Below are 27,305 nucleotides of genomic sequence, written 5' to 3'. Positions count from 1 at the left end.
CAGTGTTGTTAGCTTCAGAGAGGGAATTATTTTATTTCTGAAAGTCATCTGCAATGGAGGCCTGTCATAGTGTAACTAAGAAATAATGACTAGACCAATTTTTGAAGGAATGAAGCTTGCAGATGATATATAATGACAGGGAACATAAACAAAAAACCCTGAATAATCTACCACCTACCTCTTGAATAATATAATTTTGGGAGAAGTAAAACAGTCGCAAAGGCAGAATGTGTCTGATTTTCTATATTTTCTTACCACCTGTTGCAAGAAAAATCTAATGCTTCTTACTGCTATCACTGAGGTTGATTGTGTGAGTGAATAAAAGTTATTTTTATTGAAAACTATGACCTAAATCCTCATCATAGCAGGGCTGGACATTGCACTTAGGGGGAATATGTTGTGGTTTCTAATTCACAGTAAATTGTTGCAGCAGTTCCTGTCTCCAGTATGGACCTCAGTGGGATTTGCTCATATTTGATGTATTTTTAATTATTTTTTTAAATAAACATAGTGATTGCTAAAATCCTCCAGAGAAGTTCTTTGCAAACTATGCACTAGTGAGTTTTATCAAGGTATTTCTTCCTCCATCTGAAGGTGTCTTTCTTAAGTGTATTTTAGGATTTAATTCATGCTATGGAAAGAGATGAAGATTCCTGTCAGCAGGGCATGGACCAGTGGTGCAGTTTTGTGGATTTCTATAATAACATTGTTGTATCACATTGCTGGCTTTCACTTCTCCATCAGAGAGAACAAATGTTTCCCTCTGGCTGTTTATTTTACTTAGCATTCTGTGCAAAACATTGATTTAGATCCTGATAAAGTAGATAGAAACCAATTTTCTACTATCATATATTATATTTGTCTGCTATCTGTTTAATCTAGTCTGCATCTTTATCTAAATTAAATGTCATTTGGAAAAAAAACTTTCTTCCTAACAACATAGACTACATTTAGAGTTCTAACATAGTGCAATTTTAAAAAAGAAGATTAAAGGAAGGATCCAATGCATTAGTTTTCTGTCTAATTTGAAGCAGAGTGGTGCTCAGATGTTTTGTAAAACAACATAAAGCAGAGTATGAGAAGGTTATCAGAAGAAAGTAGAAGCATTTGCCCCTGAATGGCCATGTAGAAAGCTGAAATAGTCAGAAAGCTTTTCTAGTGAGAAGCTAATGCTTCTTTCTTACTGAATTTTTTTTTTTTGGATAAGATGCACAAAGTGTTCCAGGAGAACACAATGACAAGGCCATATTTTTATTTTTACAGAGATTATTTGCTATTCAATTACGACAAGAAGATTCTAGATATAAGCATAATACAGTGCTTTTATTTCAAAGGACTTGATCTTCAACAGAAGTTTGCTTCAGCAATTAAAAGAAAAAAGTTAGTTTCAGTTTCCATTTTCTTGGTAGTTTGTAATCCTTGTCCCAGCTGGAACTGAGCATGCAGTTTTCTTGCAGAGATGCTAAGGAACTGCAGACGCCTTTCTCAGAAAGTGGTGTCTGGTACAGGAGGAAAATTTGATTTCATGAGGGGTCAGCTTCAAAACCCACTGATATAATAGTGCTTAAAATTAATTTGCTATGTATACAATATACATTTAATTACAGATTAATGCACCAGATGAGCCTTTTGTTAGATTTGGGTGAACAAGTGGAGCTCTGAGCATTTCTTTGTGTTTCCCAGCAGGGGAAGTTTGCTGTCAGAGGAAACACAGTAAATGCATTTAACAGGAGTGGCTGGATGCCAAAACAGAAAAAAACTTTCTCAAACAAGGACCTAGTGTTTAACTTCTATTTATTTACACCCTAAAAATAGCCAAAGGGTAAGGACAGCATAGTCTTGATGGAAGCAATAGAATGACACAAAGAAACCCTGTCTGAATTAAAATTCTCAGTTTAAAATACAAAAGAGCGACATAAGCTAACACCAAGCTAACACCTTTGCAAGTGGTTCTGATTTGTTGTTCATCTCTTGTTCAGGGTTTCTGGGTGTCCTTTTGCTCACTCTGGTTGTTTCAGCCCTCTCCATGACTGAAGCCAGTGCAAACCTGAAGTGGCACTGCCCTAGGAGGGCACCACCCCTGCCTGCTGTCACTCCCTCTGACACGAGAAAAATACTGAAAAAATGTCAGTCACGTTCTAAATGAACACCAGCCAATCATCCCTCTGCTTTTCCTACTTCTAAGCTCAGTGAGATGGCTGTTAATGCTTCACTTTCTGTTACCCATCACTTTGAAATAACTTATTAAACCTTTCAAAAGATAGGTGGGAGATGAATAAGAAGTAACTGTTCAGTAATATAGCTTCCTTCGATGTTTTGAGAGGCAAATATTTGTATTTGCAAGAAATAATAATCTAACTATGATTCTCAATAGGGTGTCATAAGATTTTCAGCCAGAACAGTCTGGGAGTACTTTGTTTCAGGCTATTTATTCCAGAAGTGGGAATAGATGAAATTCTCCAATGGGATTGAAAAAGTTCCATAATGATACCATAAGACATTAACTTAGCAGTTGGAAATAACATTTATGAATCACTGGAAGTTAAGTTCTCATGGGTTTAATATTTTCTATGGCCTCATAAATCTGATAGAGACATAATCTCTTTATTAAGTCAGAAATTCTATTTGTTTTTAGAAGAAATCAACAATTCTGCCCCAAAATAAATGAGCTCTCTTCATGGTAAACAAATTTGCACACAGGAGATACTAAGAGAATCCTCCACATGTAAATGATAAAATATTAAGTCTTTCCTTGAAATTCAATGTAAAAAGAAACAAATACACCCTCAGAAGGTGGACAAATGTCTATGTTAAGATTAAATATATGCATTAATTTTCTAGGTTCTGTGGGTTTCAGATCTTTATACAGGTGGTTCTGGTGTCACAAAACCCTAATCCCAATAATGGAGTTTGGCTCTGGTCCTGCAGAGTCCAGCACCCTCTGTCCTTTGTGCTTGTGTGACCCCTAAATGGAAAAGGGGGGAGTTTGTGTGGGAATCTGTGAGCTGAGCAAAACCACTGTCCTTGGTTAATTCAGACCATGATGTTTCTCCCATTTTCAAGCTCTAGTTTATAGAAAGAGTTTGCTGGATTCCTATTCTCTGGGTTTGCTTTGGTGGAACTGTGTTGCAAGGAACAGAATGTGCACAGTATTATAATGATAGCCTTTTCAGATTACATGCATTTTCCATTTTTCAGTCTTGAATTTAAGATGTAGCCAAGTTTTCCCCAAGGAGGTTCTAGAGAAACAGAGTTTATACAGCTCCATTTTGGAAATCTCATCTGGTGAAGGAGAAGCTTCTGTAGAGATGATTGCTGGCAAGAAATAAGAAATTGGGTGAGGATGGAGAATTAATATAGGACAGACACAGTTGGGAGTAAAGGCAGAGAGGATGGCACAGGGAGGGAGAGGCAGAGTACTTGGGAGGGAGAAGAGTCTGGGGTTCAGGAGGGATCATAAGGGAAAAGTACAGGTGTAACTTTTTGGTTACACCTTTTTATTTTGAGAATTTCAGTGGTCTCAGTTTCTGACAATAACATGGAGTAACTTTTGCCAGCTCACTGCACTGTGCCATGCTGAAGTCTCCCTGCAGCCCTTGAGGAGAGGGAGCACCTGAATGATCTCCCAGACACTAGATGGAAGCTAACATGTGCTTTTGTCTTGTGGTAATATTTTTTTTGTCTCCAGACTATGTGCATTGTTTCCTGGATTTACACAGTTTAGAAGTCTTTTAGTTTTACAATTTTACTTACACCAGAATGTAAATGAAAATAGAGTGTTGTACCATGAAATTAGTTTGTCCCTAAAGTGAAAATGATGTATGATGTTGTATGATGCAAATTGATAAAAGTGATTTATTATTAACGTATTTAGGCACTGTTACCTGAAAATTGGTGACAGGTTAGATAACAAAATGCTTAAATGAGTGGAAGGCATAAATTCCATTGTATTAAAATAGTGTTTGTAAACCTCTTACATGCTATAGACATCTGTATCCTCTGATGCACTGGGCTAGAGCTGGGGAATCAAAAGTACCAGTAGTGCCTTGAAAACATTTTTAATCACTAATTGCCACAGAGTTTTTCAATGCCCAGTGAAATTCACAGCCATGGGCCGGTGTTTGACCTCGGTGTTCTCAGCAGCTCTGGCACTGTGGGCCCTGTGCACTCCAACCATCCCATCAAGTAAACCACCCTGGGAAATCTCATCAAATGAGCTGTTAGGCATTAACTGTGTGCAAAACATCAGCATCAGCTTTTCAGTGTGAGTAAATCAGCCAGGTACTCATGGCCACAGACTATGTTGCAAAATGTGATTGCTAAGTGGAAAAGCTTTGGAATAAATGGGCATGGAAACCAGTTGTAATGTAAAGGCTGTTAAGGGAATTAGTCTCTTTCATGTAGCTGTAGAAAATACTGCATGAGATTAATCCATGTTTTACTTTTACAATTGCAAAGGCTCACATCTGCCACCATGCAATAGTTAAAAACTAGGCAGACACCATGCCCTGATTCATAAATATAATGGACTCTGATCTAATCATTGTGCTTACACAGCAGCTGATTTCTTGCATTTTTGAAAGAGTACATGAAAGAATTTACATCCAGCTGTCTTGTCTGGGGCAAATGTGTGCTTTTTTTTTAAAAGTTGGATAGGAAATAACAGGAAGGGATTTAGCTAATTCTTCAGAATTTGTGTGGATTAAGGAATCAAGTCTGTTAGTATTGTGTATATACTTGATTATTAGAGAAGTATCTAGAAATGAAGGGAACAAATAGAAAGTTAGGGAAATGCCTGTCAAAACATTTGGAATTGATATTCCTTATAGTAATCCATATTTACTATTTTTATAGGAAAATCAAAGGACTTTTTAAAATTGAAATTCCATGAGCGGCAAGTAATGCTTTCTATTAGGGTATTTTCATGAGGAATATTGCCTTTTATTGCTCTTGTGTTAAGTTCTATTTTTAAAAGAGGGGAATTAAAATACAGAGATAAGATAATGGTGGATTCCATTCCTGGGGTGAGTAAGCAGCTTATAGGAGACTAGCTGAGACCTTCATCTTCCTTTAGCTGTAATAGCAAGGCTGTCTGATTTACTTTTGTGTGTTGCAGAACTGCATCTTTGTAATGGCTTTTCCAATATTCTGCTGCTGAAACTTTCTAGTTTAAGCAAAGGTGTATTTTGGAGGGAGGAAAGGAAAAGGGAGGGGATGACTTTGCTTGGGTTTACTGGGAGTGACATTTCTTCTGTTAGGAATGCTGCAAATGATCCCTTACCTTAATTTTGTAACTACACAAAGTTGGCTTGAGTTCCTTGGCCATTTCACAGTCATCTCTGCCAGTGCTGGTTCTCATGGAACTATTTCTGTAGCACTGTGGAGGACATGAGCACAGTTGTGAGGGAGACACTCGGAGGTAGCATCTTGCATGGGTGACTCATATAATGAGAAATGACAGCTGACCACAGGGATGAAAGGAGAAGGCCTGAACATGACAAGAGGAAAAATGGATAGAAATGGGTGCATCTCCACATCACTGAGCAATCATTGAAGAAAGAAGTGAACTGCTGTGTTTTCCCCTCAATCATTTAATATTATTTATTGATTTATTTAATAATTTAATTTTTTTTTATTTATAATTTTTGCATCCCCATCCCTCTTACTTTTTGACACTCTCTGGCAAAAGCTGACTTGCCTGCATCAAAGGCAAACACTCCACACATGAAGATTACCAATTTGACTGCTGTTTCTATGTCACCATGTAAGTACAGTCAGAAGGGATCTGTACCAGTGTGTTGGCAGTTAAAAGGGATTTTATGCCTGCCCTTTACTCCCTGTTTGCTGGTAGCATTTCTATTCTTATTTGCCTTCTCCCTCCCTGGTGGATTTCATGGTTGGGAGCAGCACCTGTGGCCACTCTGTGCTCTGACAGCTGCAAGACTCAGATGCCAAGCTCTTGAACGTATTTTTTCTCTATTGCTGTCATGTGGGTTAGGAGAGAGCTTCCAGGCAGACATCTCAGCTGTGTCAGTGTTCATTGCTCACAGATGGACAACAAGGCATTATTAACTTTTCACAATTTCATTCATAGTACACTCATAGGTGCTAAGAGTTAGATTTTTAGCCCGTGCAATTCTAGAGAGTAAGTCCTGGTCTACTGTTCCATATGTTTAAAACTCTTTTTAGATCATCATGAGCTCTGGATAGTGTTGATAGCTTCTTTGGTGCTCTGCATGTGCTCACTCTGGGTCTGTAGCAAATTAGGGATACCCATAGAAACATCTCATCAGCATTTCTTCCTTGACTGCTGCTGGCAGTGTTTGAAATCTAATCCAGTCTTTGGAAACCTGGAGTACCTGAACCAAGCATGGCTGGCTCAGCTGACACAGACCAGAAAGGAGACTCTTAGTGGATGCTCCAAGCATGGCTGTAGGTTTTTGTTTGTGGGGATGTACATGTGCTCTCTGATGCAGCAGCCTCTGCATAAAACCAGCTGAGATGCCTTTGGGGTAGGATTAGGGTTAGCAAAGGATACTACAGTCAACTCTAAGTTTACTCTGAATTATGGAAGAGGACAAGTTTCTATTGCACTTATCTGAAGGAGATTATTTTTTTAATAATTTCTTTGTAGCTGAATTTTTTCTTTTAACATTCTGGAGAGGTATTTTGAAATATAACATGGCTAACATAGGCTCATTCTGAATGACACTGAATAAGAAGTTGATAAATTCTTGGCTTTGTGACCTTATTGCTGTCTAATGTGTGCACTGCTATATGGCAATATATTGTGCAGCTTTGTGGCTGTTCTGGACAGGAAAAACCTCTTGAAAGCAGCAAGGATTCCTGTGGCCTAGAAATGGTGTTTGGGTGTCAATGGAATACTCAAACAGACCTAAAACTCCATCTCTCCAAGACTTGTTATGAATTTAAAAAGCAGAACTAGAATTAAAAATTGCAATTCAAGTTTGATGAGATAAATTTAGAAATATCACTAATTTCTTCCCTGGCACAAGTCCAGTGAGCAATATCTTGTAACTGCATTTCTGTTCAACAGACTGTAAGTTGGAGAAGAGGTAAATGCAACTTTTCTGCATGAGATATAAAGACATTTGTGGGAAGTCATATTTCCACTAGTGGGCTTATTTCCACTAGTGCTCTGCATTCTGTTGAGCTCCTTAATGCTGAAGCTTGCATACTGAGCTCCCAGTTTCAATATTCACATGATTTCTCTCTGAAGATGATTAATTTATACAGACTCTCTTGTACAGAGCTCTAGGCTTCAGAGAACTTTTTGTGGAAAATGGGCACACAAATTATTTTGACTCATACAATTTAGTGAGGCAACATCATGGAAAATATAGTCTCTTGTCTGTTGTAAGCAAAATGTGTTGGGGGGAGAGATGACCTTCGGAGATAAGGCTGAAATCAAGCAAAAATGCATTCTCTTCCTATTTCACATCAAGGCTGATTTTTATCAGAACACTTGGATGCATTTAGAAAAGGAATTTAAGAACAGGGATGGACCTTCAAATGTACCTGTGTGACTCTAAACATTACCTGGCCAATTATTTTTCCCCCGCTTGTCATATACAAGTCTTTGAGGTGAAATCTCAGCGTGATCAAGGCAGTTAAATGCCTTGTGTGCAGTCTGGGAGAGGTATTTCTCTGTGTGTAAATATGAAAAGTTTTTTTTAAAATAGGATACTCTAATATAAATGCATCTTTTGTATTTTTAGAAATTTTAGTGCACATATAAAAACGTATTTCAGTCTGTTTTATTTCTGCAGCAAATGAACCCAAAAGATTATTTTTATCCTCTGCTTATATATGGTCAAGTTCCCACTGAACCACAAAGCTGCTTAAGGACCTGCACACAGTCATTTGTATACAGGGCAAAAGCCTTGTTGGCTGTTCTGCTGTAAACAGAGCAAAGATCTCTTTAACTCAAACAATCCTCTCCCCTCTGCAAATCACAGGCCACATGAGCTTATGGGTTTACAGGCAAATCCAGCCTGCAGCTGAGGATGCAGGGCTGAGCAGAGAGTGCTGCTGGGCTGGGCACTGCCAGTCCCTGTCTGTGTGTGCTGTGAACGTGCCCTGCATTTCTCTGTGGGACTGAGTTTGCTGCACCTGGGACTACTTTGTGTTCCTACAGCCCCTGCAAGGCAGATTTTCTGCACCCCACTTCATGGCTGCTGCTATATTGCTCTGTTAGGTCATGAGGTTCAGAACTGCTGGGGCAACTGGAAGAAAAGGAAAGAAAAAGAAAAAGAAGACTGGATTTCCCTAGAATTGCATGGGATGTAATTCCTGCTGCTTGTAATGGGCTTTATAATTAATAGAAGTAAATTTACCTGGCAGTGCTTAGGAAAAAAAAAAAAAAAAGAAAATCAATAGGTAATAATAAGCAATAAGTATTACATGTTATTACATGCCTGATTATGTTGATTGTGTGTGATTTATTTTTTGACAGCAGTGTGACACTCTTTAGTTGTTATGATCAGGGAGGTGTCAGCCCATAGAAAATATTTGGTAACTCCATTTCATGATGTTGGTACAAAGGACTTGAACACACCTCATGTAATTTCAGCAGAGAGGCCAAGATGGGAAATGAAGAGCCACTGATTCATCTTGTTGCTCAAGTTGTGTGTCTGCCAATTCATGTTGAGTGTTCTGTGTTGCAGAGAGCAGTGTGGCAGCTCCTACAGCCATTCTGAGAATTTGGCTGTGAGAATCCCCTAACTGGCCAGAGGAAAACAAATATAGCAGGAAGTTAAAAGGGTAAATGTCCCTGAAGTGCTTGTTACTACTCATGATTTTTGTGCCTTAGTTTCACATGGGATTTTTGAAAGTGATCTGCTTTGAAAGGCTGATTTTTTTTTCTGCTGTGCACCATATGAAAGTCTTACTGTTCTAGCTCCTCTCCAGGCTTTGATTTGTTTTGGATTCTCATGCCTGCTTAGTTTTTGAGGGTTAGGGAGGATGTATCCATGGCAAATAATGTGCTGGCTCCTGTAATATTGGCATTGCTGAAGATAGCTTAAATTCAGTTTGTGAGCTTACATGAGTATTGAAAGACTGAGGCTTTTAAAAGGTCTGGTACCAGAGGCTTTCCTGGCCCTGCTCTGCAGCCTGGGCACACTCAGATCCTAATCCCTGCCTGTGATGGGCCTGAGCCACTGCCAAAAGAATCAGATGGCCACAAAAAGAGTTCTTGGAAATTTGTTAGTGACTGGCATGCTGATAGTGTTAAAATACTTCATCATAAAGCAGTAACCAGAAGCCTTTAAGGTCCACCAAATTTTTATTCTTCCCGTTTGGAAGTGTTAAACTGCTTTGTTTAACCTCCTATGCTCACATATATGAAATTAATAAGAGCATTCTTCTAGAAGTGTCAAAGGGGTGTTCATGAAGGTTTTCAAATAAGCAGTACTTCCTTACTTGCAAAACTCTTTAGGTTTCATCCTGCAGTTTTCATGATTTTTCTCTAATAAGATAGGCACCTGACTGTGGAGATATCTTAAGCCCCAGTATTTTAGTTTCTAAAATAATTAAAGATATTCAACTAATTTTGTTTTTGAAAGGAAGCACAGGAACAGTTTTCTTTAAATTAATTTCCTATTGGTATGAAAATTTTTGTGATTTTTCTTTTTCTTCTTGCCCCCAAAATCCATCTCATATTTCACAGACGAGGAAACAGAGTGATGGTGTGTCACATGCAGTTAGATCAGTCACTTTGGCAGCCATTACTGACACAGCTTAATGCAGTCTGACTGATGTGATCAGACATGATGTCCCTCACTATGTACAGTGTCACCCTGAGAGATATAGAGAGACACAGGTTTCAGAAAAACAAAGTTAAGGGTTGTTTTACAAAAGAAATAATAACCCATGGCATTGTGTCTGCACACAGGCACCCAAAACAAGTAGGTCCTTCTGGACAGAGCAAGACAAGTGTGCTAAATTCATTTCCTTAGGGAACATGAGGGGTTTTTTGGGCCTACTTGAATGAACCTCATTTATACAGGAGTTAATGCAACTTTCTGCAACAGTAATTTCTCTTTCTGTTCCTCACCTAAAGCACAATGATGTCCATCTCAAAAAGGTATTTTGAGAGCTTCCCATTTTGGGATACCCAGCTTGTGACCTCAGCAGTGTTTCTGGTTTCAGTGAGGTGATCTGACTTACTTCACATTTGGCTTTCAAAGTTGAGAATGTCCAAACAGCTAACCACAAAGACCTTTTAACTCTGGAAGGCACCATGTAGCATCAATGCATAATTTGTTTCCATCTTGGTGTATTCATTGATGGCATTTGGAATTTATTTTACTATTCTCACAGTTTAGTTACTGCAGCTGAGGTGCCCAGATGCAAACAAAGTTGTATTTATAGTCCTTCATGTGTGGTTAGAGCAGAGACAACTGCTCTGATCATTAGAGGCAGGTGCTCAACTGGACCTGATGCTTTCACAAATTTGAGTTTATTGCTCCAAATCTCAGCTTTAGCTTCCCTGGCCTTTAGAACAACATGTGAATTCTGAGGTCCCCTGAAGTCAGTCCCAAGCTTCCCATTCTCTTCAGCAGGGCAGGCTCAGACCTGCAGAGGTCACTTGGGGGACTTGCTCATCTTGAAGTTGTTGGAAAAAATTGTCCAGCTGGCTAAAGTGACAGTTGGATAGGACAGACCATGTGAAGTGTCTCTGAAGGATGCTGAGCCTCTGAAAAACCACCTATTACTATCACCTAAGTAAGTGAGAACTGAAAATTCCATTGAAATGGAAAAAATATTGATCAGTAACAGTGAGAGAAACACTTGTTCATACCTTAAAAAAAGAAAGTGACTCTAAGCCTTTATGTGGGATCCATTCATTACTAAAATAAAAGTAATAAACATTAATGTGATTCTGGACTCATAAATTCTACTGGAGACATGATCAAGTTGTAATTATTACAGACATTTAAATTAATGGGTTGGCCATAAATTTAGCTATCAAAACTATTTTAAAAATATAGAACTTAATCTGTACTTCTGTCTCCATCTCCAGAAGTATTTTTAATGTCTGTTCTTAAAACAGCACTTTAACTTGATTGGGTTTTTTCCCCCTAAAAGTCAAAATTAATGCAAATAATTTGTGGCTTAAAATAGGAAAAAAGAAAGAAAAAAAGACAAAGGTTCTATGCAGGAAAACAAATGTGTCTCTGTCTGCCTCTCTCTGTCACCAGCATTTTAATGATCACTTCACAACTTTGCTATCTCTGAACTTAGATCCATTTCAGCTTCCTCAGATTAATTTGCATTCAGAGCTATTTTGCTGTTTTGGGAAGTATTGATTGAGAAAGCAGTAGAACAGTTTTTATACCATGTCTATGGAAAATAGAGGAATGTGAGGCTGGAGTTGCTCCTTACAGGGACCTGTTGATCCCTCTACAAAAACACTGAGTCCCTGTAAAGGTTTCATTGCCTGAAGTGCCCAATGTACGCTGCTGTTATCCTTTCTGGAGGGGGTAGCAGTTGAAATGTTCAACATGCTGCATGTTTTTAGGTAAAAATTAATTAGTGTGAATAGGCAGAGCACCCTATGGTGTCACTGTTTAGTCAGTTTTCTACGGAGAATCACACTTCAATAGGAAAAACAATGGGGGTTTTTGTGTTCTAAAGACATAGCAAAACCAAACAAATTAAAATTAGCAACTGATGTGTCATCTTATCATATGTTTTCCTTCTTTCTTTGCCATCCATTCCACTGCCATTAGTGAAGGGAACTGTGTGGGGGAAAAGATGAGCAAAAGCTAAGTGAAAGACCTCAGACAAATGCTATTTTTCTTTGCCAGTGCAGGCACTGCCAACTCCTGCCTAGAAAAACTGCTTCTGAACCTTTCATCCATGCTTTTGGATGGTGCTACCAGAGAAATTTGTCTCAGTAACATAATTAGAATCACCTGGGTGGAAGTGAGAGCTGTTAGGGGTGTTTTAAAGGCTCCCAGTTTGGTGCTGTGTGACAACATGATGGACATAGCCAGCACTTTGAGTGTCTGAATTACTGAGATAACTGACCTAGGAAAGAGAGAAACAAGACTGCTTTAAAAAATAATAAGAGCAGCTCCTTAATAAATACAGTGAGGGGAGAAAATAAAGCAATAGAAGCCTGGTCATATGTTAAATCTGTTTAGATGTAGTTGATCAGAAAGTTTAAAAGAATGATCATAGTGGGGCCAATCTGAAATGTGATCAGAGGTAAAATGTCTTTGTGATTTGTGCAGGTAAGTATTTGACAGAAGAGTTGTTTGGAATGACCTTATTATTGTAATCAGTTGGAGGGTGAGGGGTTGGTTGGTTGGTTTTTCACTAAAGAAATCAGTTTACATAACTGTGGGCTTATGTGACCATTGTTTAACCTGCAGCGTCTCAGCCCTCCCTCTTCTCCCCTCTCTGATCCATTTGTCATTTTGGAGGTTTTATGAAGTGTGGCAGGGAAGAGCTGAATCTGTTGTATCCCATCTGTTAGGGGTCAGAGGCAAATAAAGCCCCCACCCAGGAACATGCTGCTAGTGGAGAGGTAATATATAATACAATAAAAGGCTTAGCTTTTCTTTCTCCATTCTTGGATAAACCTGTACCAATTTCTAATACAAATATTGCTTTAAGAGGCTGTAAAGTTCTTCTTCAATCATATCCCCTGCAACCATGATTATGGGCAGTTCCATCTGCAAGGATATTTTCAGGTGTATTTGGCTTTAAGCATCTGTGTAGATTTTGCTGAATAATCAGATTGCTTGCACACGAAGATGAATGAACAGACTTAATGTTGTGAAGTTTATCCTCCCCAATCCCCCAAAAAATGGCATTTCAAGCTGGTTACTCCATAAATTAGTGTTTGAGACTGTGTACAAACACCTTGCTCGATTATTAATAAAACACTAAGATGTTCTTGGTTTTCTGGGGGGTTTTGTTTGTTTTTGTTCATTTTGTTGTTTGTTGTTGGTTGGTTGGGGTTTTTTTCAATTACTGTGTTGTCTTTTAATTATATACAGAATTTGCTTTTTTTTTTTTTCTTGGAAAAGGATTTGACTCTTCTCTTTCTGAAAAAGTAGCACATGGTCTAAGAAACTACTGAGGGTCTGTGTTTGCAATCTTCAAAATATTTTTTCTTTTTGTGTAGGAAACTGTATGGTAGACATTTGGTGTCAGAAATCTGTGACAGAATAACATATTCCAAAAAGAGAATAGAAGGGTATTTTGTGGTGTAAATCACATTATAGTTTTGGGGTTTTTTTGGTAGGAGTATACTTTTGATTTCTCTTTGTCGTATTTTGGGCCAACTATTTGTTTGATAAACACTTCCTGAGAATATCCAGCTTCCTGTCATTAAAGTGCTACCTAGAATTACTGCAAATGAGGCAGGTGAGAGGTGCCAGCTTTGCTTTGTTTACTTCCCCCCTGACAAGTGTTTCTGTGTGCAGATAATGTGCAACATTGGGACTGCATTTCCCTCAAGGGCACAGCGTTTCAAACACAAACAGGGTAAAAAAAAAAAACATTCTAAGAAACAGAAAATGGCTGGGGTTTGCCTCCCTAAATTGGTAGGGAAGACTTCAGGCAGCTTGTGGTACCTGAAATAGCTTTTATTCTTTTTGCTTCTACTTGGCAATTGTTGAAGGTGATGATGTCTCTTTAAATCTGCTGTCACTTGTGCTGCCTGGGAACAGACAGATTTCTCCTTATTTCTTGTGTTTGCTCTGCTATCAACTGGGATGAAGAAGATAGGCAGGCAAAAGTAATTCATTTGTAATATTTCACATTCTTCTTACAGATGGAGAAGGGACAATTTCAAATTAAAGCAGCTTTTTTTCTGCAAGAAAAACAGACATTTGCTTGTATCACTTCAAATTTGTATTAGACAATATTTTATTGTTGAGAAGTCATGCTGCTACACTGAATAATGCAACATGGGCTGACCTATTTGAATATTGAAACATTGATTCACCTGTCAGCATTTTTGAGCAAATGGAAATATTTGTTCTTGTCTTCAAATGGAAGTACAAAACAGAGCAGATGTTTGCAGGCATGTGTAAATCTCGGTGGACCAAGATTACAATATATATTGTAAACTCCCTAATTTCATCAAGATTATTCTTTATTTAAAGATGGTAGACCATAAATTTGTGATCAATAACATAAAAATTCATGACCATGTTAGAGTATGTTACATTAATAGTTAATACCTACTGCCTGTATTTAATGAGAATATTTGAAACATTCTATAATAAAGCTTAATATTTAGTATAAACATATTCTGACTCTTTTGCATATAATTGTTAATAAAAGAAAAAGCAGTTCAGCTCCTGAGCCAGAGGGCACATCTTTAAGTAGCCTATAAAAGGAGACAACATGTCCAAGCATTTGTTATGTAGGTGTCTTTTCAGAGTACTCAATTTCTGTACTGTAAGAGCTCCCCAAATTTTTATTAGCCATCTGTTTATAGTAGGTGTGTACTTGGGTTGTTTTTTTTTTTTTTTTTCCATTTCACTGTAATTATTACTCTGGCAACAAGAACAAGTTGAAATTGTGGCTTGTCTCCTGGAAGTTCTGCTTTCATTACATATGGTTCTCTCCATTAAAATACAGACCAGTTGCTCAAGCCACCTTGAGGGGAAAGCACTGGGCATGCTGCTCCCAAAATTAGGCTCACAGACACATTAACAGGAGCAGTAATTGCCTATGTTATTTGTTGGCTGGAGTACTGACTGTGTATATAAATTTTCAAATTATTGTACTGCCTGCAACTCATTGCTAGTGAGCATCCACTGCCACCTCCTTTGGTAGGAAATGAAATATCCTTTCTAGGTAACTATTTATGTTTATACTTAGGGTTTGTAATGACTAATGACAAATGTTTTCATGTTTGCTGTTCTGAATTGCACGCCATATGTGTTGGCCTGACCTTGGAATGAACAATGTGATGGGTGCTGCTTAGAAAATATGGAACAGAGTGGATTATGTATAGATTTTATACAGCAAAGGAAAATTGGAGGAGAGGAATCCACTCAGTTCCTGAGGAGCAGGATCAGTCCTAGACACAAAGCCATTCTAAGGAATGCTTTGGTTGTGTCTGATCACAGCAGGTTTTTCCTTTTCTCTGGACACATTTGCCCATGAATGGAGGGATGGGGGCTGCTTTCCCCTTCTGATTAAGGAATGAAGAGGCAGCTCTGCCAAAGCTGCCCTTGCAGCTGGCTGGTGCTCAGAGGGCCCTTCTAACGTGTTGCTATTCCAGGGGTGTTCCTGTGCAGGAGAGGAAGCTCTGCCCTGTGCTGTGCATGGAACCTTAACTAGGAATGGAGAGGAATATCCATGCTGCACAAAGGTGCTGAGATATGAATGATCTCAGCCATACAAGGCACCTCTGGGATTGATTGTGTCTTTTTGAGAGAAAATTACTAGGAATTTCTGTCTTCAGTTTTAACCCATCTTAATGGATGCTGATCTACACAAGGTCATGAATAAGTGAAAGAGAGTCCTCAATTCTTTCGTGTGTACGTACAGAACTTCCTCAGCTTTTTAAAGTAAATAGAAGTTGGTGTTTCAACAAAGAAAGAAAGAAACTCAGAATTGCTGAAAAAGTGTTTCTTCTCTTTCAGCCCTACTTTTAGATACTGCTCAAGAAAGCTTGGGAAATTGTTCGTGGCTCATCTCAGCTGCTCACCACCGTAGTTAATTATTACCCATTTAAAATTCTGTGTAGTTCAAATAATTGCTGTCTCCATTCCTCTTCCTTTCTTTCTTTTCCACAAACACTTATACTTCTGTGGCTTTCAAATACTTAAGTTGTGGTATCAAGCATGTACTCTCAATTATCTGTCAGAATTAATGAGCAAGCTTACCCACAAGTGTCTCATTTTTCACTGTGTACAAAATAAGCAGGGAGGGCATATTTTAGTATCTATAGGCTGCTGTAGGTATAACATCATTTTGCTATATGGCAGAGCCTCCTTAATGAGATCATTGCAGGAGTGTTTTGCATGTGGTAGATGTGTAAGATGCAGATGATTTTTGTGCTGACAGCAGCCATCACACTGACTCATGCAAAGTTTGTGCTGTAAATTTTCTCTGAGCTGCAGACACATCAGCAGTATCCCTTGCATATCTAAATATTATATTGTGCACATTTTCACCTCTATTCAAGCAGTGATATGGCCTAGTTTGTTTTATCCTTGGAAAGCAATATTTTAATGCTTGTGTTGTCCTGTTTTCAATAAAGTAACAAGGAGGGAAATGTATTATTTCCTTGAAAATAAGAGATTGTTGCCAAAGAAAAAACATTAGCAGTCCTGCTGGTGTAAATTTGTAGGTCTGTTTCTGATTTATAGTTTAAATTGAGTCTGGGCTGGCCAAATGCCCTCAACTCCTGCTGTATTCAAAACAGCAACGTGGGCTGAAATAAACCTGTAGAACCTGGGCTATTTTCACCTGGCCCTTGGTGCTTCTTGAAAATCAGTCTTTTTAAGAAGTTATTACTTGAACATTTGGCATCTCATTATTAACTAAAATCTTGGCCTTGAGCTTGATGGACCCATTATCCCTCTTTGCTCAGACAGACTTCAGTTTGAATAGTGTCTCCTCTAAAGTATCATTATGGGATTTGGGTTTTTCACATTGATTCTTCTCTGTTGTTTGCTTTTATTTCTCTTAAAATAGGTGAATTGAACTGAAGCATGACTTTTTGAACCAAAAATAAACCAATTTCTTTCTGCTGTTAAGCAAAATTATTGTGTTCATCTTTAGGTGTGTATCATGCAGGCAGAGGAGCACCAAAAGACAGTAGCAGGTATTTGCTGTGTAGGGCAGTTCCATATCTCGTCTATAAGGTCCCACAAAATTTGTTTCATGAGACCTTCAGGAGAATTTCAACTTGCCTCAGCAAACCCATAACCTTCAACAACCATGAAAGCAGTGGGATTTTGTTCAGTGCTCTCTGACATGGCTGTCAGCTCCAAAAAAAGCTGGAAAACTTTTCTGGGTTTCTGGTTTGTTCCTTCCTTATCCCCACCTTGCCCATCCCAGTAAAGCTGACATATCATCAGCCTTTGGTGTCAAAATATATCTGAGGTTTGAATGCTACTCCTGATTTAGAAGGTTTGTACACAGGACAGATAGATGTGACTGTAGTTATAGACTGGCCATAATTCCATTTGAATGTATTTGAGAATTCTTTCAGACACAATGCTTTTAAAGCCTAATTATATATTGCAAGGTATAGTTCCTAAATTTCTGTTAGGATGATGTTCCCACCAATCTCTTCCATTAGGAGTCCTGTAGAGCACTTTATTTCTCAGACATCAAGCCCTATGTTTAATGTTTTCTTTAATAGACTACCCCAATCTCACAGCTCTTTAGTGTCTAATGAAATATAACTGTAGTGAAACTGATTGAGTTGAAAATAGCAGTTTTTGTAATGAGGAAGGAGCATAAAAATGATTTGGGACGAAGATACTGATTAGATTTTAAAGGCAAAAATCTAAATAATGAGATCTGCCAAATTGATAAGTGCTATCTCAATACAGTTCTAATGAACACAAGCCCTTTTTTGAGCTAAAGGAATGTTATATTATGGGTAAGCTGTTTTCAGGATTTTGTGTACTTTGGAGAGTACATTAGTTACAGAGGTGACACCTGCAAGTTTTGTAGACTGGTCTCTCCTTTTCCAGCAATTAAATCATGGCCCTAGGAAGCTGAGTGATAAACATCTTATTAACTTCTGAGAAGTGAGGATTTTGCCCTGAAGCTTCATATTAATAGAAGTTGTTGGGCATATATAAAGTAAATATATATATATATATATATAAATATGTATTTACTTTATATATGTAAAGTAAAGGTAATGTGATGAAGAAAGAACTCTGAGAGCTGTTAAAGACAAACCTGCAAACAGAAAGAAAAGTGAACTTCTTTCCTGACATAGCACAGGTTGAACAATCAGCCTAAACTGGGGACTGTTTTCCATATTTCTTCTTAACTTTAGTTCTTGTTCCTTAGTGTTCTTTATCAAACCAGGTGTAGGATTAAACAGGTTAACCCCAGAGCTGCTCCATTGGGGAATTCAGTGTTGTGATGACAGCCTCCCCCTGGGGGATGCTGCTCCCGCTGCCCAGGGCAGCAAACAGCTCTGGAGCCACCCTGGAATCAGTTGCCACAGCAACGTGGTCCCTGGTACAAGCAGAGAAAGCAAAACAGATGGCAGGAATGTTGTGCTACTCCAAGAAACCTCAAGGTTTCCAGAACAATAACACTTCAAATTCCAATTTCCCGCCTCAAAAATGTTAATACAGCTGCTTTACTCTATAATGTTGCAAAATCATGAAAGCTGATGTAAAAACAAGACCCCTTTCCTAGGGAACTAGCAAAGATGCAAATGGAGATTTAATAGCTTAAAGCTAGGAAGCTGAAAGCTGAATTGTTTACACTTCAGTCCGTTCACACTTCTGTCCTATGGACAAAGCATTTAAGAGCACACTTGACATTTTCTCAATCAGAAGTTGCTGAGAAGTCCCTCCTTTGAGTTACTTGTGGACATAGGGCTCTTTTTTTTTTTCCTCTCACTGCTTTGAACTAACATTTGTGTCTATGGAAAATCATCCTCAGAAGTGCTGGCCTGATTATCCTTATCTGTTGTGTTTTGAAAAAAAAAACTTTAACTTGGAAAAAAACTTATCGTGCAAATAAGTAATTCCTATAGAAAATAAATTATTTTCATAATTTGCAAGTAATTATCAACTATTGGGATTTCAGGTTGTTTTGTTTCAATGAAAATGTTGGTGGTTTTTGGCTTTTCTGGAAAGAAACCTTGTAGTACCAAACAAAACTGATTTCTGATTACAGCTAAATTATAGCTTGTTTGTTTGTTTTAAATAAGGCATTATTAAGCTTAAAAACAAAAAATTGATTGGCCTTGAAATGCATAGAGATGGTTGCTTTTATATATAAATACAGACAGACTGGAACCAGGAACTGGGTTTGCTAATGGCAGTCCAGGGCAGGAGCTCTGAGGGAGAGTCATGATTGAATATTACTTTTAATAGTCATGTTTGAATATTACTTTTAACTGCAGATCCCTGGACTGCTCCCAGGGTGTTGCAACCATGGCATCAGAATATTTCCAATTTGTACATAGGACTCTGCTGGGTATCAGACAGCCTTAGTATAATACAAGTTATTTGTTCGTAAATACTCCTATTTTAAAATACATTATCAATAACTGCACGTATTTTAAAATAGGATATTGACACACTGGGCATGTTCCTGAGAAGGAGGGGACAAGCTTTGATACACTCTGATACCAGGGTATAAATTATGGAGGAGAAATGGTCGGGCTGGTAGAAATCTAAGGAAAACTTGGAGGCAAACAGCTTTTGTCCTTGATGGCTTCTCTTAAAATTACTTTCACCTTTGCACAGTCAGCAAGTTTGATTTTCTCCTTTCATAAAACATATTTTACTTCCTGACTGAGAGCAGGTGATGAAATTGAGGTATATAATTAAATTTAAGAAAAATTATATAATTGCTACCACTCTAATCAGAGAGGATCCACACTTGGCAGACTTATAAATATTTTGAGATAGATTCTCTAATTTAAGTGTCAACCTTCTATTTTTGAGCACAGCTCTTTAAGCACAGCATTTCTGATATAAGGACAGTGTTGGTCCTCTTTGTGGTGGAGTTAAGGTCATTGAATTGAGTTTTCTCCCATATGATCTGTGAGAATGTTCCATTAGAGGTGCAAGCAAAAGTATTTCAAATTTTATGTTGAATGACTTCCTAAATGTTCATGTTAAAGCTGCCATTCCATTTTTTTTGAATGGAAAAGTAAGGGCCAACTCAACAGTGATTAATTTAATTCTATCTATTTTGTTTTCAAAACTACAAGTAGTCCATATAACTGATTATAGCATAGGAAAGAATATACCACTTCTGAACACCATGGAATATTATAAGTCTTAAATTTGGTGAAAAATTCAAGAAATTTTCAAACCTGATTTGAAAAGAACAATGGTAAGAATAATAACAAAACTGTAAAACGTATATAGAGTAGCTGAGAATAACCCTGGCTTTGTGATTACATAGAAATATGAAATAGATGGAGCACTGAAAGGTCAATTGTAGAGAAAAATTACTAGCTCCACCAGCAGTTTCATGTCTTATAGTTTGTTGCTCAGGTTAAAATGATATATATTCTATATATGTCTAAGCTGACCTCTAGAAAATTGCAATGGAATTAGGTCTGAGTGGAAAAATTGATGGGGAAATGGTGGTTAAATAGAATTGTTTGGTGATTTGAAACAGAAAAAAAATTGCAAATAATCTAATGTATCACTTCAGACTTACAGGATTTGACCAAAAAAGTGTTTCAAATTTGTTAATTTCATTTTTTTAGTTTCACTGGAATTGGAGTTTTTTTAATAGTTTAGGCAATGTATTATAAAAGCTCTTAAGAGAAGCTTGTCACTTAAAAAGTGGCCACGTTAAAAAGGTGAGAAAGGAAGCCCCTGGGCAGGACTGGCAGTCAGCCTCCCCTCCAGCAGGGAGCAGATCCCCTGGTGCTCTGCTGGGGCACGGGGGGGGCTGGAAACACAGCACGGGGTCACCAAGGGCAAGGGACCCTCTGTGATGCAGTGACAGCATTGGGGACAGGGGAGGGCTCTGGGTGTCTGCCTGCAGCTCTCTGAGGCCATGGACATTGACCAAGTCCATATTTTGTGGAGCTGTTAGCACCTGCAATGGAAGCAAGACCACAAGAACTACTCAAAGAAAGGTCAGGCTCAGGTCCCTAAAAGCAAATGTGGTGCAATAGTAATTCAGTTTTTATTTTCTTTTAATAATCTCTAGTATTGTCCAAATGTTTGCCCTACGGACTCTGTAGGGAACAGTCTTGATCTGAGACCTAAATCTTTTTTTATATGGTTTATGAAAGTGTATGCAGGAGCAGTCACACAAATATTATTTCTGTGAATTAAGTTTTTATTTTTCAATAGCAAGAGGACATGTATCACTTGGTAAAACAAGTAAGCAATACTTTTGTCTTTGTGGGACTGACTGAAATCAAGGAGGGCAAAAGCCAATTGATACACCTGATGTTTTCTAGTTGTTACCAGAAGAACACATGCTACAATTTGACATCTTAGTGAAAGCCTTGATATTTTTTTTTGCCTACCAAGTAAGCTCATCTAAGTTATGATGAACAAAATAGATACTTCTCACATTCTGTTTATTGAATTTATTTTCCCTGCATATCACTATGGAAGCTTTCTGATGTAGATGAACCCATATTCTTTTTTCACCAAAATGGGCAACTGAAGTAAAGCAATGCATTCAAATGCTGATCTGGTTGCTTTTTCTCTCCTCCTAAGTATGCTGGTTGTTAGATGAAATAATAAACATTCTATCTGCTTGAAATCAGTGCCAGCTTTAAGACAATAATTCTTTGCAATGTTTTGCAGCTGTTCTGAATATATTTATTTCTTACAGCATGAAAAATATCCTAATGCATATGAAAAATAATAAAAAACTGCAATAGTGCAAATGGAAACAAAGCTTTATTTTTTCCTATGTAGAAGAGAATTGCAAAGTAGCCTTATTCACAGTTCCCAAACAAGCAATATATGTTAATAACTGCCTTTATTCATTTTTCAATATCTTGCAGCCTAGTTAATATGTGTTATATAAACACATTAATGCAAGAGAATCCCTTCTCTGACAATATCTTGACCTTCAAAATTTGTGTAAACTGATGACTCTTCAGCCCAATTCCAAATCTAGTAATTAATGGACCCAGTCCTGTTATCATGAAGCAGAGAAGGGACCTTTGATGTTGCAGCTGTACTGGTGCAAATCACATGGAGTTCTAGTAGATTTAGCCTGGTAGAACTGAGAACTGATTATTTTTCTTCTCGATATTTTCTTAAGGAAAAAAATAATTCTGCTATAAAAATTTTCTTTATAGTGTGTCTTGCTTTTACACATTGTTTCTCTGTTATTCCTAAACATTTGCTATATTTCAGTGTTAGTAAAGGCAAGTATTTTTAATGTGGAGGGCTCTCCAGGAGTGGAGGCTACTGCAGAATCTGCAGGGTCACAATATCATTAATTCTTTGATTAAGCAATACTATTTAATGCTGAAGTCATGGTATTAAAACAGTAACTTGCATTTACTTTAAAATGATTGTTTTGAACACATCTTCTATATTTTGCAGCTCTGTTGCAAGTCCAATTTATTTTTCAGATTTGAATAAAATTGTCTTTATCTGTCATTTTCTTTACAGCAGCATAGCCCAGCCAGTCTTCAGCTGAGCTTGCAGGAGATGCAGAGAGGCTTCATTGAGTCTTCACAAAGGGAAGAATTTCCAAATTAATAATTAGGTGAGTTTTAAAAAAGCAACTGCAGCAAGATTTTGCTATGAATCACCTGGTCTCAGGTGTGGTATCAGAGTAAAATCTGGGAAAAATGTAGACAAAAAAATTCAGTGAATTATTAGAGCTAAGAATTTGATTAATAGTTTGTTCCTTGTAGACTGGTTTGTACAGAACTCACATTTTCCAAAATTACTTCCAAATAAGATTTAATATGCAGATTATGTGTATGCAAACAAGTCATTGTGAGCCAAGGCTACTTACTCAAAATATGTGTGAGAAAACTGGTTTGGTTTCATAGGTCAAGTAAGTTTTGCTACATCAAAGAAATTACTTCTTTCAGAACCAAGTTTATAATACCAGAAAAATGAGCATATTGGAAATAATAAAAACAAGAAGGATCAATCACTGTGTTGTTTTGCTGTGATCAATAGAAGACCTCTGTGACAATAAGCTGGGAAATGGCTTTTTGGAACAGCTTATTAGTCTAAAGGTAAAACACATCCCTACCCATGGCTGTGTACCTCTATAGAATTAATTCAACCCTTTTTTCCCCATGAAGAGCAGACTGTTGCAGGCCTCTGGTCTGATGCAATGCCCACCCTGTGCAGGTGTCAGGCTGCAGGACAGGCAGAGTCTCTGCTCTATCCAGTGAATAAAGTTACTGAGATCCCAGTTCTGGCCAAGCCCTTTGGCTGCAGCTCTTCTGTCTGTTTATTATAAGCAGTGACTGCTAAAGTAACAACATTATAAAGCAATCTGAAGCCTCCCCAAATAGACAATTCCACTAATGTATTTTAAATCTGTTCAAAGAAATAGAACCAGCTATTTTAGGGTTGCTTTGTGGTCTACATTAGTAATGTTTGAAGAGGGACATACACAAACTATGTGTCTTTATGTGTGACATACACTGATTTTAGTATCAGGAAAAACTTGTCAGATTGGCAAAATACCACTTTACACTTCAGGCCAATCTATGGAACACCTGGTTTATCAACAGATGTAGTTTTAGCAGTAGGTTTATACCATGGTATTCAAGAGACTGGCAAGTTTGGGAAACTGCAGAATAAAAATAATTACTATCTTTATAACAGCAGAGATATTTAAAAAAAAAAAATCTTTTTTTTTCCCTAAGAAACAGCTGCACCTGGAGCTTTACTTACCAAATAAGTTTCTCTTTATTTTCAAGCAGTTTTCAATTTTCTGTATCATTGTGTATTTTTAATTAGCTCTCTGAATTGTGATTATTTTTCCTGATGTTTAAGCAGTGAAGGTCAAATATAATCATTACAATGACTTTGCTCACTCAAAAGCAGTTTATAAGATACAAATAAATCTTATTTTACCTAGTAAAGCAAAATGGATTGACTAACAGATGCCTTAAGCAAAAGTTCTTCATGCCTTTTCACATTTTTAGTGAGTGCTTTAGTTATTAGGTAGAAAATAACAAGATTAGGACCATGTTAAATTGTTACATCAAGGACTGGAAAACAGTCCTTAAAACCAAAATTATATTGTACACCTCTTCCAAATCCCAATTAAATTTGGCTTTTTTCTTCAGGCGGAAAATATCACTTGCCAAAAACACCTGAATTATGAAGGATAAGAACTCTCACTCATGCCTTAAGATTCAGCTTTCATATTTTTTAGATTCTGTACTGCCTTAGTGTGTGACTCTGAATTTCATATAAGTGTTAGGAAGTTCAACTCACAGTTTAGTCAGACAGAACAATCCTTTTCCAGCCCGAGAACCAAGGACACCTCTGCAGCTCCAGGCCCAGGGAGTGTAAACAGTGAATTGAGGAGAGCAAACTGGGAGGATGGGACTGCATAACCTGGAGCTGTAACTGGACAATTAATGCCAATATGGAAATGGAACAAAACTTATAAAAGTGTGAAAAGTTGTGACTCAGAGTCCATCTTGGGTGTAGCCTTGGCTGGGCTCTTGCACTGCCCAAGCTGTATCCTGTGAAGGACTTTTATTAAATCCCTACTTTATTCCTTTAGCCTCTGTTCTAGGTAGCCTCTCAAGGCATCACCACACCACTGTCTTCAGTGCCTTGTGAATTTTGCCTTTTCAGTGCATTTGTTTCCTTTGCAAAATTACACTTTAGGAAAAGTTGTTATAGATACATCTAATGACAACTTCGTAAAGAACAAGTTCATTAATTTCAAGTACACAGAACAGATTTTTTAAATTAGGAGGTACAGACTTACACAGGACAGAAATGGCATTATTTTTCCTGGCAATTTGTGAATTCTGGACTTTACCAGTTTTTTAGAATTGTCTCTCAGAAGTTGAGCAGTTTTTATTGCTCACAGTTTCTTTAACTGTTCTGTAAAAATGCAATCACTGAGCAGCTTTTCTAGAATTCCTTCATTGCTCACATGTTGAGAGAGGTAGGACTTCAATGTAATTTTGATGAAGTCAGTAATTTGTACTAAGTAAGCACCATGACTTTTCTCCATTTATAGAGGGGAATATGTTCTAGATAACACCAGGAGAAACCACTATTCAGTGATGTCATGCAACATATGTAGGGGTAGATAAGAGATACACTTACTTTAACACTAACCTCTTGTGACAACTTAATTTCCTGCTGAGTTTGAATAATTTTACTGTGAAAAAATTTATCACCAATGTTAATTCAAATGTTCTCAAATCAGCTGGTTACATTATTTAAATCCCACAGATTTTTACTTTTGTAAGTCAAGTGCTCTCATGAATATCATATTCTTTTAGAATAAGTGCCATGTTCTCTACTTTGAAAAATAAAAATAGTTCACAGTGAAAATAATTCTTTATTGTCAGCTTTACTGGGACATTTTAAAAGTTATACTCCTTCTGTCAGTAACTGTGTAATCAAGAGACAGAAGATCACGAAGTCAATCTAAAGCTCCTATTTCCTTAAAAATAATTGTCTGCCCCCAGTCTAGAATCCAGCGGTTAAAAAAACCAAAAAAACCAACCAACAACAAGAAAAAAAACCCCAAAACCAACAAAAAATCAGAAACTTTTATCTCATGTATTGTTTTAGCTGTAACATACTATAATACTGCATTGAGATTTTCAGCTTTAATTGTCCTTAAGGAGAATTATGGAATTGAATAAATTATATTTTGGAGAATAATTTAAATACCACAGTGATGATCACTATAGAAAAACCCACAACAAAATCAATTATGACACCTTCAGCTCCCAATTTGAATTTTGTGCAGTAAATATCAGAGTGTGCATCCTCTCATTACCCTGCCAGTGCCTGTGTTTGTTAAACTACAGAGCTTCATCCATAAATAAATGAGGGCAGGGTTAATGCCAGTAAAGGAATGCTGATTCTGTCTGGTCTAATCTTTTACCTGCACTCAGTTTTTTGTTGCAGATATCAGGGGAAAACACAAATTAATGCCAATGAAGGCAACACAGCACCAGAAAGGTAGAGTACATTCCTGAATAAATTATAATGAGGATTTGAATGTAAAATTTAAGCTCCTGTTAGCAATGCAATAAATTCTTCTTACACTGCAAAATTCTGACATAACCATCTGTTTTCAAACTGTTTGCAATCCTCACCTAATGCTAAATGAGTTGATATGAGAGCAGTGTCCGTTTGCTTCCTTACCTGTGTTTGTGACCCCAGAGCAGTCCTCTCACTGCCATGCATTTCTAACCTGTGGATCCTCTGAGTGGGTGGTTTTGGCTGCATTTTGAGCCTTGTACAAGAAGCCTTTCTCAGGAGGAGGAATGTTAATGGACTTAGTTGGAGCTCCTTCAAGCAGCTGCTGACTTTGATCTTTAAAGTGACTCATCCCAGCTCAGAGATGATCAGCGAGCGAGGCTCAGGGAGGTTTGACTGATCTGAGCACAGCCTGCCTGGTAATGAGCTCCTTCTTGCCATTACCTGGGACTTAGTGCAGCTTGCAAAGTTAAGGAAGCTTTTTGGCATCTCGGCTGTTTGTGCTTAGCTCCCAGTTATTTTTTTGCTATGGCTTTGAAGGTACTGGTCTTTAAACATCAAAATTTCATTGCCTATTCCCCTACTGTTCCTACAGGCTTGGTGCATTGGGTGTGTGTTGGGTAGCCAGAGGCATTTAGCTGTTAAATATTTGAATTTCAGCTCATTCCTCATTATAGATTCCATTACTTTTATGTTATCCCAAGCATGACTTTGATGCAAAATTTGGGATTTTTTGTTCAGGACTTCTAGTATACAAGTTACTGAATGTGCTCTTGTAAAAGCAGAGTAGGGAAGTTAGAAATGCTACTGAAAATAATTGAATAGCTATTGCCTGAAGCCTAAAGTCAAGAATCTAAATGTTCAATGATATGATGGACAGAGTGAATTAAAATTCATAGTCTGGGAGGGGAGATTTTTCCTGTTCTGGACTGGGTTGAATGTTTTTGGCCCCTTGTAAAAGATAACATTAAACAAAAGTTGAAGAATGTTATCAGCCCTTTATAGCAAACCACAGCCCTTAAATGCCACAGCTAGGACATAGATTTTTTTATTTTAATATTTTACTTTTCTAATCATGCAATGGGAGATGAGGAGAAATACATAACTCAGTATTTACTGAGTTACATTCACCCATTGCCCAAAATGTTCAACTTCAGTTGTTATTTTTGGATCCTCAGTACCAACTGCTGTGAAGTTGTCTTAGCTGATCAGCACAGATGGATGATCAAAGTTGTCCTGCATTTCTGTTTATCAGCATAATCTTTTTCAGTAAAGAGAACAGGCTGTTTAAGATACAGTTGGGTAGATGACCAATTCTCAATATTAGGATAAGCAATCCTAAACCCATTAAGTGCAATTATGTGATTTTGTTTTGAATTAAAAGTAAAACACAAAACCCAACCAACCAAAAAACCCCAACAACCTAAAACCCCCCCACTCTGTTAA

General features: G+C 37.5%; 1 protein-coding gene and 1 long non-coding RNA gene across 2 annotated transcripts in view; one reads left to right on the top strand and one right to left on the bottom strand.

Moving 5' to 3' along the window:
- Window positions 1–27,305, top strand: part of TENM1 (teneurin transmembrane protein 1) — a 775,104-nt gene that overhangs the window by 93,665 nt on the left and 654,134 nt on the right. The window contains exon 2 of the mRNA XM_071442431.1: window positions 22,317–22,413. The gene's annotated coding sequence lies outside the window, so the exon portion shown is untranslated. The remainder of the gene's footprint in view (window positions 1–22,316; window positions 22,414–27,305) is intronic.
- LOC139597290 (uncharacterized) lies at window positions 1,098–26,158 on the bottom strand. Its single transcript, XR_011681572.1, has 3 exons — window positions 26,025–26,158; window positions 5,282–5,377; window positions 1,098–3,315 (listed from the first exon to the last, which is right to left on the bottom strand). It is a non-coding gene; the product is annotated as an uncharacterized lncRNA (long non-coding RNA).

This window comes from Agelaius tricolor, unplaced genomic scaffold, assembly GCF_023055355.1.
Source record: "Agelaius tricolor isolate 1412-34295 unplaced genomic scaffold, bAgeTri1.0.p SCAF_17, whole genome shotgun sequence".
NCBI classification, from domain to species: domain Eukaryota; kingdom Metazoa; phylum Chordata; class Aves; order Passeriformes; family Icteridae; genus Agelaius; species Agelaius tricolor.
The sequence above is the reverse complement of the archived record's forward strand: the minus strand, read 5'-3'. Positions and strand labels throughout refer to the sequence as shown.